Here is a 13,839-nt window from a genome sequence, read left to right as displayed (position 1 = left end):
CCAAACAAGTTATGGTGTGTGAATATGATGGAATACTATTTGCTGTAAGAAATGATGAAGGGAATGGTTTCAGAAAAACCTGGGAAGACTTGTATGACGTGATACAAAGTAGAAGAAGTAGAACAGGAAAGCAATCTGCGAAAGACTTAGTAACTCTGATCAATGGCCCATCTCAATTCTAAAAGACTCATGATGAAACATGTTATCCACCTCCAGAGAGAGAACCAATCAACTCAGAGTGCAGACTGAAACATATTTACCTTTATTTTTCTTGCCTTTTCCCCCCAAAACAGAGCTAACATGGAAATATGCTTTGTATCACTTAATATGAATAGTGGATATCATATTTCTTGTCTTGTCAATATGTGTAGGAGGGGGTAGAGGGAGGGAGAAAATTTGGAACTAAAAATAAAAATTTACCAAAAAAATTTATATATATATATATATATATACCCATACCATGAGTTGCTTCAGTTAGGGATAATAATGGAGAAGTGTCTATATTTGAAATTTATGATAAAGAATGAAAAGTGTTCAGTAAGGAAAGCAGTTCTTTTCTTTTCTCACTTACCCTCCTATACCCTGAACTTTGTTACTGGTTAGTATTGAGTTAACCTGATTATATAATGGAAAGCACATACACACATACACAAAAACATGAGGAATATTTATTCTGAACTAGAGTATAGTATTATAGATTTAAAGTTGAAAGGGTCCTTAGAGGCTGTAAGGTTGTCCTCTTCCCTCATTTTCCAGATGAGGAAACTGAGGCCTAGAGAGTTTATGACTTGCCCCAAGTCACACTGATAGGAAGTAACAGAGGCTAGATTTTAATCCAGACCTCTTTCCACTATTTTACACTACTTCTTAAATGTGCCTATCTCAACACGCCCTGAAAGTATGTGAAACCTTGAATATATCACTGAACATTGTAGAAATACACACTTTTGGGGGCAGCTAGGTGGCACAGTGAATAGAGCACTGGCCTTGAAGTCAGGAGGACCTGAGCTCAAATCCGACCTCAGACACTTAACACAAAATCTAGCTGTGTGACCTTGGGAAAGTCACTTAACCCCAATTGCCCTACCTTCCTTCCTCCAAAAAAAAAAAAACCACACTTTTGTTGAGTGCTGAAAGAGAGAATGATGCTCACAAAAGTTGATAGCAGGACTGTATTCTGTTCAGTTATAACCATTCTCCAGGCCTTGGCCTATGCATCCTCCAGTGCTACAACTCCAAAATCCTCTAGCATCCTAAACCAGGTTGTATTGGGATTTAATAGAAAATCCCTCCATTAGCTGGGATCAGCAATCTGTCTACATTTTATGGTCTTATAGAGTTGCAGTGGGCACTGGGAAGTTAAATAACTATGACCATATTCCCATAGTTAGCATATGTCTGAGATAAGACGCAAACCCAACTCTGTCCACTACACTGAGCTGCTAAAGATCAAATGTGATAACGTTGACAAAAATCCTTGGACAGGAACAAAGCCTTCCAAAAAAGAGTCATGGGGGATTTCTTCCTTGTCATTAATTATCTTTCCAACATCTCTCTCTCTGGACTCCAGGGGGATGGTGTCCATGATCTCCTAGACACTCACTAGTGTGGGTGAGAGAGCTTCATCTTCATCTTTGTTTTTGCTGACAGGAGGGGGAAAATGGACTTAGAATTTGTGAACCAGGTCCCTATTGTGCACTCATACGCATTCATTTTGTTCTCTCCTTCTGTAAGGAGAGATTACCCTAGAAAAGGAAAAGAATCTACCATTACCTATAGATTTAGAAGAGGGAAAAATCATCCAATTTAAGTCCCCATTTTACAGATGAAGAGCTGAGGCCGAGAGTTCAATTGACTTATTCAAGGTCACCCAGTAGTGAAAGAAGTCAGATTTAAACCTAGGCCTTCTAACTGCCAATCAATTATTCTTTTCACCTTACCATTTTCCTTTGCTCACCTTAAATTATGCACTTCAACTTCAAAAGGAATGTTGCACTAGGTGGCACCTGGAGTCAGGAAGGTTCCTCTTTCTGAGTCGAAATCTGGCCTCAGATATTTACTAGTTGTGTGACTATGGGTAAGTCACTTAACCCTGTTTGCCTCAGTTTTCCTCATCTGTAAAATGAGTTGGAAAAGGAAACAACAAACCACTCCAATATCTTTGTTAATAAAATCCCAGATGGGGTCATGAAGGATGAAATACAACTGAAAATAACAACATATCACTGTACTGGTGCTTGGGGAGGTTTTATATGTTTGTTTGTTTGTTTTTTACTTGGAGGTCAATCAAGATCTCTGTTTGAGTGTTCCACACAGTGCTGGGATTGCAGGATATACATGGATGTGTAGGACAGGTCATAAAAGAATTTGCCATCTACCCTGCCTACATTTGACAAACTTACCTTGACAAATTTACAGACAAGGTTGCTAAGAGGAAGCAACTAACATTCTTTTGAACAGATGAACCTAACATTTGACATTTCCTTCAGAAATGTCACCTCTGACAAGGATAGCTTTTGGTTTGCCAGTCATGACCTATCGACAGAGAGGAGTTCCACATACCTAATGATATTTGTAATAGGATCATAGATATAGATCTGGATAAGGAATTTGGGGCTAAGAGACATTCAGTGGCTTGGCCAGGATCACAACAGGTAGCAAGTGGCAGAGGCAGGATTTGAACCCAGATTCTCTGACTCCAGAGGCAGCATCCTTTCCATTGTACCAGGCTGCCTCTTCTGTGACAGATGTGCTCATGTGGTCAGGGAGCCCCCTCTGCCCTACTACCACAGCCTAGCTGTCATCTATGCTAATAAATGTAGCCAGAATGGGGAACACTGACCATGTGTTATATCTCTGTAAGGCAATGGATTACATCTAAGGAGTGACAGCATCTAAAGCATAATGAAATATGGGCACAGGTTCTGAGTAGTAACTGATGCTTCATTCTTAGTGGGTCATCTCTTTTCTCTCCCTTCCATTTCAGTGTCTAATATTCATGTGTCAATAAATGTGATGTTTTTGTAGTATCTTGAAAATAGAGTTAAGTATTTCCTTATGCACAGACGGAAACTCCAAGAGGGTGTAACTCTCACTCTAGGAAAAGTAGGTGGGCTGCCAGAATAAAGGGAAGCTGGTATTGGCAGCCTCAATGTGTTTTCAAAGTCAGGTGGTTGCTCCAAGCAGACACCAAGAGTGCCAATCATTTATCCATCCATGTTTAGAAAACAAATTCCTGAATAACACTGAGTCCAAGTTATGCGGGACTCTCCATAGATTGACCTCCCTGCTGTCATGGAAACTCTCCAAGGATACCACGGGGTGATATTTTCCACCACCACCCCTTTAGAGCCAGTAGGCAGGAGCACAGGAATAAGCTCCAAGGTACAGTCTGATAAGCACTGTACCCTCAGAAAGAGTTGAGAAGAAAAACCGAGGTGATACCTATAGGCAGATAAATGTCAGCTGAGAAACTGTCAACTATGACAGTTCTTCCTAAAAGCCTCAAAGATTTGTAGCTATGACTTTTAACAGATAATATGCAACTTTATGGGCAGCTAGGTGGCATAGTGAATAAAGCACTTGGAATTAGGATAGACCTGAGCTCAAATACAGCCTCAGACACTTATTACCTGTGTGACTCTGGGCAAGTCACTTAACCCTGTTTGCCTCAGTTTCCTTATCTGTAAAATAAACTGGAGAAGGAAGGGGCAAACCACTCTAGTATCTTTGCCAAGGAAACCTCAAATGGGGTCATAAACGTCAGACACAACTGAAAAACAAATTTAATTTTATAAAATTCAAAAGAGAGGAAATGCTGAAAGAATTGTAAAAGGGGGGGAGGGATAAAAAGAATGTAGGAAAGTAGCAGGTAGTAGAAGAGATAACTGAACAAATCGAATCAAGTGAGATCAACATACATTTACTGAAATCTATTGTAATTACAGGTTCTAGAGACTGTGCTATACACAAAAAGGGACCAACCAAGGTGCCCAGGCTTGGTAGGTGCCATAGTGGGGAGAATGCTGGACCCAAATGAGGAAGACTTGAGTTCAAATCCTGCCTCAAACACTTAGGAGCTTTATGACCCTGGGAAAGTCACTTAACTTCTCTCATTGTTAGCCTGGGTTTCCTCATCTATAAAATGTCAATAAGATTATCACCTATCTCACAGGGCTGTTGAGTGGGTTAAAGGACTTAATATATGTAAAGCACTTTGCATGTATTGATGTTCTATATAAATACTGGCTCTTTTATTGCTGGAAGTCTCAACAGATGGTGTTTTTCATGGGTTCCAGGCACCGATAGAATAAAACATGCTATTGGTGACACTCAGTTTCTCTTACAAGAAGAGCTCCTGAGGGGGGTGGCTAGATGGCACAGTGAATAGAGCATTGGCCCTGGAATCAGGAGGACATGAGTTCAAATCCAGCTTCAGACACTTAACACTTATTAGCCATGTGACCTTGGGCAAGTCGCTTAACCCCAATTGCCCTCCAAAAGCAAAAAAAAAAAAAAAGAGCTCCTGAGCAGTCAGGGATGACCACTGCCTAAGGCATTAGTCCTAGCTTTGACATTAACTTTGAGGTAAAATGCGGTCATTTTAACTTGTAAACCATTTTAACTTGGAGCGCACTTAAGTCAAGAGAAGGGAAGAAGGTAGTAGAGACTGCACAAGGCTGAATGGTGCTTTTGTTATTTATTACAAGAACTTCACTTTTTTTTTTCCATATCAAGTTGGAGATTCAGGGTCAGGAGGAAGAGGGACAAGAATGCAGAATTATTCTTAGAATCTCCTTTCCTCAATATCCCCTCTAGCTTGTTTTTTTGTTTGTTTGTTTTCACTTTGATACAGGGAAGGGAAATAGGGAAATGAAAACAAAGACACTCAGCCAACAAGCACTTTTTAATCTCTTATTTGTGCCAAGGTGTGTGCTAATAAGCTCTGGGGATACAAAGAAAGGTGAAAACAAACTCTGCCTTCAAGGAGCTAACATTCTAGCATGCAAATAAATATGTATGTGTAGTATATATGCAGTGTAATCTTACAGAGAAAGAAGGTAGGGGGCAGAGGATTTGTGCAGAAAGTAAAATTTGAGTTAATCTTGAAGGAAGCCAGAAGATGGAATTAAGGTTAAAAAAAAATAGTAATTCCAAGAATGGGAGTGAGAAGAGTGACCAGTGCTTTTTAATGCATAGAGGTGAAAGACAGAGTGGCATGTGTGGGTGGGCAGGTAGGTCAGCCTAGGGGTCTAGCAGATTGATCAGAGGGGAACAATGGGTTTTAAATGTCAAAAAAAGGATTTCATATCTGATCCTGGAAGACATAGGGAGGCACTTGAGTTTACTAAGTAGGGAAGAGATATAGGTGCACCTCCACTTCAGGAAAATCACTCTGGCAGCTGAATGGGGGAATGGAGTGGAGTGAGTAGAGACGTTAGGCAGGCAGATTCCCCAGGAGGTAATTGCCATCATCCTGTTGTGAGCTGATGAGAGCCTGTATGAGGGCAGTGGTCATGTGAATGAAGAGAAAGAGGAATGGACTAGGGATGCTTTGATGGCAAAAATGAGAAGATGTGACAGCAGATTGTTATTTGAAGTGAGTGTAAGTGAGGAGTCAAGGGATTACATTGATGTCATGATGCTAGGTGACTGAGAGGATGGTGAGGCCCTTGAGGATGATAAGAAAGTTGGAAAAAAAAAAAGATTTGTGGGGTGGAAGGAGAGGGAAGATAATGAGCTCCATTTGCATGTTTCACATTTGTTTGTGGGATGGAGACATCTAAGAGACAATGGGCAATATAGGACTGGAGCTCAGGAGAAAGATTGGAGCTGGATATATAGAAACAGGAAATCATCTGCACGGGCATAATCACTGAACCCACAGGAGTCGAAGACCATTCAAACCCTTCATTTTGGGGAAAAACCAATAGAAAGCATCAAATAAAAGTGCATTTCTATTTATACACTGGAAGGATATAAGAAAGGTCAATGACCCCAAGGGAAAAAATAAAGGTTTGAGGGAACAAGAAATATCTAAAACAATTCAATAAACATAGAAAAAGTAGATACTATTTGCTAGGCCAGGGCATCTAGGTGACACAATTAATAGAATGCTGGCCCTAGAGTTAGGGGGACCTGGGTTCAAATCTAGCCTGGTCAAATCATTTAACCCTGTTTGCCTCAGTTTCCTAATCTGTAAAATAAATTAGAGAAGGAAACAGAAAATCACTCCAGTCTCTTTGCTAAGAAAACCCCAAATGGGGTCACAAAGAGTTGGACATGACTAATTGACTAAACAACAATGTGCTAGGCCTGTAGTAACTACTAAATGCTAGTAGCCACAGAATCATCAGTCAATAAGCATTAATTGAGTACCGATTGTATACCAGGCATTAGGGATACAAAGCCAAAAATCCAAAATGGTGCCTTCCCTCAAAAAACATACATCTGCCATCTGAGTTGTGTCCCCAGAGATCCCTCCCTGTCTTTCCTTTGCTGCCACATTGGAGGTCAGAGTCATTGTAAGCCACCAATCCCACTGATGATATTTTATCTCCATTTCCTTTCCCACACAGCCTGGAGAAATAAAACATATAGTTTGTATAACCTTACACATATAAATATCATAAAACACCCCCTAGGTTTTCTGCTTGTGAACATTTAATTCAAATCAAAAAATATTTATTAAAGTTTACTTTAAGAAGAACTAATACTAGTGTGCTAGGGATATGAAAATAAGAAATAGCACAGTCCCTAACCCTAGGACCTTATCAATTAATCAGAACTTGGGTAAAAACACAAGTAAATATACACATAAAGGGTATGTGTTCTCTTTTGTAAATTGTACCCACACAGACACACACACAGCCTACGTAGAACACAGCAGGTTAAGACCCTACCCCAAAGTTTTCACTAGTGTAACGACATCACTTGATAAGTTTCACAATGACTTATGGGGCATACGATATCTCAAATACCATGTCTCTCCTAAGTGTTTGAATGATCAAAGCACATAGAAGAGCTCAAAGAGGAATGAAGAATTGGAGAGGAAGATCCCTTGCCTAATTATGAGTATGGTAGGAGGAAAATTCTGGAAGACTTAACAGAGAAGGTGACGCCTAAACTAGGTAGACATCAAAGGAAGAAAAGAAAATCAAGAGAAATTTGGAGAAAAGCTAGAAGCACAATTTAGCTGTTATAAAAGGGAGTAGAATGAAATGGAAATTTCATTTTCATTCAAATTTCCATTTGAATTGAAATTGAATTCCAATTGAAATGTCCATTCAAAATGGAAATGGAAAAAGGAAGTTGAAAGTTAATGATGCTGGGCCTTGCATGCCCAATAAGGCCTTTGTATTTTATCCTGTTAATAACAGAAAGTTATTGAGCAGGGGAATGATGTGATCACATTTATGGGTTACGAACACTGCTGTGCCTCTAATTCTTCCTTTCTGCTCTCTTGTTATTGAGTTGTTTCAGTCATGACCCCATATGGGGTTTTCTTGGCAAAGATACTGGAGTGGTCTGCCATTTCCTTCTCCAGCTCCTTTTACAGACAAGGAAGCTCAGGCAAACAGAGTTAAGTGACTTGTCCAAGGTCACCCAACTAGTAAATGCCTGAGGCTGGATTTGAACTCAGACACTCTTGGCTCCAGGCCTGGCACTCTATTCACCATGCCACCTAGCTGCCCTCTATTATACCAGACAGACAGAATAACTAGACAATCAACTTTGATTCTGTGGGGTGGTGCAATGGTTAGAGCACTTGGCTTGAAGTCAGGAAAGCCTGATTTCAAATATAATCTCAGATACTTACTAGTTTTGTGACTCTAGGCAAGTCATTTAACCTCTGCCTTAGTTTCTTTTTTTTTTTTGAGGAAAATTTTTTTTAATTAATGCTTTATTAACTTCTGATTTACATCATTCATTTCCGCCAGATTTTGAGTTACAAATTTTCTCCCCATTTTTCCCCTACCCACTGCCCCAAAATAGCAGTCCCACAGGATATCCCCTCCTCCAATCTGCTCTCTCCCATATTTTCTCCATACCCCTTTCTACTTTTCCAGTGGATCTCTATGCCTCAGTGCCTGTATATCTTATTTCCCAATTACATGTAAGATGGTATTAATAATAGTATATATATATATATATACACTATATATATGTATATATATACACTATATATATATGTGTATATATATATATATATATTTGAATATTTCATTTTAAAACTTTCGATTCCAGATTCATTCCCTTCCTTCCTTGTCACCCACCCTTACTGGGAAGATACACAGTTCAGTATAGGTTGTACATGCGTGGCTAATGCAAAACAATAACATAGTAGATATATTGTAAAAGACTGACTATATTTCCCTCCCTTCTATCCCACCTCCCACTTGTTCTATTCTCTACTTTGATCCCCTCCCTTTTCAAAAGTGGGTGCTTCCAACTTCCCTCCCCCCTCAGCCTACTCTCCCTTCTATCATTCCCCCTCTCATCCCTTTCCCCCCCTATTCTCCTGGAGGGTGAGATACCCTATTTAGTGTGTATTTCACTCCCTCCTCAAGCCAAATTCAATGGGAATATGGTTAACACATTCCCTTTTGCCTTCCTATTCTTCCCCTCCATTGTAACCATTTTCCCTTGCCTCTTCTGTATGAGATAGTTTACCCCATTGTGTCTCTCCCCATCTCCTCTCATTATATTCCTCTCACCTCTTAATTTCACCTTTTAAGTATCATTCCTTCCTGTTAAATTGGTCCTGTGCCCTCTATCTATGTATACCTGTAAACATATATACACACATTCACATATGTATCCATATGCCCATATACCCTCATATATAGACAAATATATATATATATATGTATATATATATATATATATATATATATATATATTTCTAATCCCTTCAACTACTGAGAAAAGTTTCATAAGTTACAATTATTGTTTTTCCATGTAGGAATGTTAATAGTTCAACTTTGATAAGTTCCTTATGATTTCTTTTCCCTGTTTACCTTCTCATGCTTCTCTTGCTTCTTGTATCTGAATGTCAAATTTTCTATTAAACAAATTTTCAGCAAGAATGCTTGAAAGTCCTCTATTCCACTGAATGACCATATTTTCCCCTGAAACATGATACTCAGTTTTGCTGGGTAGGTGACTCTTGGTTTTAATCCCAGCTCCTTTGCCCTGTGGAATATCATATTCCAAGCCTTTCAATCCCTCAGTGTAGAAGCTGCCAGATCCTGGGTTATCCTGATTGTGTTTCCACAATATTCAAATTGTTTCTTCCTGGCTGCTTGTAATATTCTCTCCTTAATCTGTGAATTCTGGAACCTGGCTATAATATTCCTAGGAGTTTTCTTTTTGGGATCTTTTTCAGGAGGTGATCGGTGGATTCTTTCAACCTCTATTTTGCCCTCTGGTACTAAAACATCAGGGCAGTTTTCTTTGAGAACTTCTTGGAGGATGATTTCTAGGTTCTTGCTTTGGTCATGGCTTTCAGGCTGTCCAATAATTTTTAAATTATCTCTCCTGGATCTATTTTCCAGGTCAGTGGTTTTTCCCATGAGATATTTCACATTGCCTTCTATTCTTTCATTTGTTTGGATCTGTTTAACAGCATCTTGATTTCTCTTAAAGTCATTAGCTTCCATTTGCTCCAATCTAATTCTGAAGCAATGATTCTGCTCATTGAGATTTTGAGATTCTTTTTCTATCTGGCAAATTCGGCTTCTTAAGGCATTCTTCTCCTCATTGCCTTTTTGGGCCTCTTTTGCCATTTGAGTCAGTCTGTTTTTTAAGGTATTATTTTCCTCATTCAGTCTGTTGATTCATTTCATAATTTTCTTGCATTGTTCTCATTTCTCTTCCCAATTTTTCCTCCACTTCTCTTATTTGGTTTTCAAAATCTTTCTTAAGGTCCTCTATGGCCTGTAACCAGCTTGTATTTTCCTTTGAAGCTTTTGGTGCAGGAGTTCTGACTTTACTGTTTTCCTCCTGTTCCATGCTTTGCTCCTTTTTGTCCCCCAAATAGGAGTGTATTGTTGGAATCTTCTGTCTGCTTTGTTTCCTTTGCCTGCTCATTTTGCCACTTAATTACTTGACTTTTGGGCTCTTTGCCACAGTAGGACTCTGCCACCAGACAGGGGAGCTTTCGTCCCAAACACTGGGGTTTTCTCAGCTGCTGCAGGTATTAGATGGGTGCCCTCTCTGAGGTCTGCACACGCTCTGGCAAGCTGGACACACACCCCAGGACCTCCACCCTAGACTGCAATCCAGATCCAAGCAGGTTAAAGCAAGAGTGATTACCCCTCAGACTGGTGCTTGGTGCCCCTACACTCTGCAGGCCAGGAGCTGAAGCCGCCAAGTGTCGCTGGCTGGTTGTGCCGGCATCTCGGCAGCTTTTTGCCCTGGGGGTAAAGCCACGCACTTCCACTTACTGGTCCCAAAGTCCAGACTGCACTGACCTCTCACTTTGTCCTTTGTGTCTATGTGTTGATAAATCTGGAAACGGCCGCAGCTGCTGCTGATCTGGAGTCCCTCTGGCCAGTGGCTGGTCAGGCCCGCCCTGGGGCTAAATCCTCGGAGGGGTGGGCTCAGCTCCCAGAGCGATGCGCTGGCCGATTCCTGCCGGCCTGCTAGGCTGTCCTCAGCAGGAGGTTAGTTTCTCTGTGTCATTTCATGGGTTCTGCAGCTCCAAAGTTTGTTTAGAGTGCCCTTTTTACATGGATTAGGGAGGGTGGAAGCCAGAACCGCGGGAAGGTCGTGCTTCTACTCTGCCATTTTGGCTCCGCCCCCCTCTGCCTTAGTTTCCTCAACTATTAAAATTGAAGATAAGGGCTGGTAGGTGGCACAGTAAATAGAGCACCAACCTGGGAGTCAGGAGGACCTGAATTTAAATGCAGTCTCAGACACTTAACACTTACTAGTCATGTGACTTTGGGAAAGTAACTTAACCCCAGTTGCCCTACCTCCTCCCCCCCTCCAAAAAGCAAAAAAAAAAAAAAATTGAGGATAATAAAAGCTCCTATTTTCCAGGGTTATCAAATGAGGTAATATTTATAAAATGCTTAGCACATATTGAGTACCATATCTTCCCTTTCTTGTATGGACAAAGAGTTGTTTAATTGCCTTGAGATTGAAAATTAATAAATATATGTGCAAATTATAAAAAGGAGGAATATCCTGTTCCTTGTCCCTTGAGTGTCACCTGAGTAATTACCCCAATGAATATTCAGTGCTTATGATGAAGACATTTTAAAAAGTCATTTCAAAATTGCCCAGTTTGCTGTGATGTGTAGAGAGGGGAATGTAGTAGCTTTCTAAGGGAACTAAGCACTCTTCTCTGAGAAAAAGAGGAGGGGGCAAGAAAAAAAGAAAATGAAGAAGGGAGGGGGAAAAAAAGGAAAAGGGTAGACACATGGAACTCTCCTCTCTTTTATTAACATCAAAAAACTCTCCTGTTGTGCTCAGCCTTGGATGTAGTCTGTGGATAGAAAAACTAGCTGTGGAATTCTGAATTAACCAGAAAGATCAAGCCAATATTGTCCTTTTAAGTTACTTTTGTAGAGACAACTTTTCTACAAACCTCCTCTTTCAGTGGTCATTTGGGGCTCATATTGGGGATTTCAATTCAATTTAACAAACATTTATTCAGGACTTACTATATACAAGTTTCTGTCCTAGGCACTGTGCATACAAGGATATATGAAGATGCTAATTCTACTCTCAACAACCTAAAACCCTAGGAAAGGAGAAAGAGAATAAACTTTGTTTTTCCTGACATCTACTATGTGCCAGGCATATTGGCAGCTAGGTAAAACAGTAGATGGAGAACTTGGCCTGAAGTCAGGAAGACCTGAGTTCAAATCTAACCTCATATTAGCCATGTGACCCTGTTCAAGTCACTTAACCTTGTTTGCCTCAGTTTCCTCATTTATAAAATGAACAGGAAAAGGAAGGCTCTAAATGGGTTACAAAAAGTCAGACAGGCACTGTGCTAAGCACTACTTTTTAAAAATATGATCTTGGGGCAGTTAGGTGGCATAGTGAATTAGAGCACCAGCTCTGGGGTCAGGAGGACCTGAGTTCAAATCTGACTTCAGACACTTAACACTTACTAGCTGTGTGACTGTGGGCAAGTCACTTAACCTCAATTGCCCTGCCCTCCCCCCTCCAAAAAGGAAAATACATATATATGATCCTATTTGAGCCTCACAACAACCTGGGGAGGAAGGTCCTATTATTATCCTTATTTTAAAGCTGGGAAAACTAAAGCAACAGGCAGAGGCTAAATGACTTTCCCAGGACATACAACTAGTAAGTGTCTGAAGTCACATTTGAACTTAAGTCTTAGACAAATTACAAGTTCGACACTATTTTATTTCCACCCAGGCAGGACCTCTCATTAATAGCAACAGGGCTTAAAATGACTGTTCAGGGTGCAGTCTCTATTTGAGCCACCAGAGGGTGCTCTGAGCTCAAGCTGCTCCAGCTCCCTTCCTCCACTCAGAGCACCTACAACACCTGTGTTCCTCCAAATTCTAAAGCACTTTTCAGTCTCTGTCCACTTGTACAAACTTGTCTTGCCTGGGTCCCTGTACTTCCCAGCTTTCCCTTCAGTGCCCCTAGCCTGGGTTCATTCTAGACTCATCTAAGGGTATGGAAACATTCCTGACAATAATTCACAATTTATTTGCTTCATGTTGGCACCCATCCCATTGAGATTCTAATCTCCTTCCCAAATTTACCTGAACTAAAAGGATTATTCATTCATATGTGAATTAAAATAGACTCAACTACAGGGGGAAAAAATGAAGTGGCCAATATCAGCACCTTGCCACTCCTAGCATGATCTAAAATCTCAAATTGCCCCCACCCGGTTTTCTGGAGAGTTGTTTTTTGGAGGGGAGGGGACACTTATTATACCTTATTAGGGAAATATGCCCCAGCATCTGCTTTCAGAGTCTCATGAGGAAAGGAGGAAATAATCTCACTGCCATCTGGCTACTGGTCAGCAAGTCAAGCTTGGCAAGATTTCTCTCCCCCTCTTTTTAAAAGTCCTCCACCTTGTAGTGCCACATTACAATGACCTTAGGCAACTTCTTTTTATGTTAAATGACCCAGTCAAGTCCACTCCACCCTTCCTGCTTTTCTCTGGCACCTGGAGATGGCAGGAAAATACAGACAAAAACCCATCCAATATAGGTTATACTATGTAGTAAGGGAGAATGTAGCAACAAGGGCTATTAAGCAAAGTGTTAGGAGAAATTTAAATACAGACAGGTCACTTTCCCCTGAGAAAGTGAAGGAAGGCTTCACTTAGGAAGTGGCACCAGAGGTGGGCTTTAAAGGAAGGATAGAATGTTAGGAGACAGAGATGGAGAGGTGGGAAATGGTCCATTGCAAGCATGGGGATGGCATGAACAAATGCAGAGAGATGAGAGAAAGTGGGATAAAAGTGGGTGATAGCAAGCAGCTGGATTTGATTGGAACATGGAGTTTGTGAAAGGGAGTATCATCAGACAAGACTGTATTGAAAGGTTAGAGTTAGATTTGGAGGGTTTTGTTTTGTAGGCAATAGTAGGTAATTCTAGAATGTAAAAGGAATGTGATAATCAAACTGGTTCTTTAGGAAGATTATTCTGGCAGTGATGTGAAGGGTGGGTTGAAGGGAAAACATGATTTTAAAAAAAGCATGAAAGCAAGAAGACTAGTAGCAAGATAATCAGAGTGAGGGTGCTCTTAACATGATATGAGGGAGATAGCGCGACATCTTAGAAACAATGCTAGCTCTGGAGGCAGGGGAGCTGAGTTCAAATCCTACCTCTG

The sequence above is a fragment of the Petaurus breviceps genome, unplaced genomic scaffold (assembly GCF_028583685.1).
Source record: "Petaurus breviceps papuanus isolate PSGF00001 unplaced genomic scaffold, PetGlider_PUasm1.0 90683, whole genome shotgun sequence".
NCBI lineage: Eukaryota > Metazoa > Chordata > Mammalia > Diprotodontia > Petauridae > Petaurus > Petaurus breviceps.
This window is presented reverse-complemented; position numbering follows the sequence as displayed.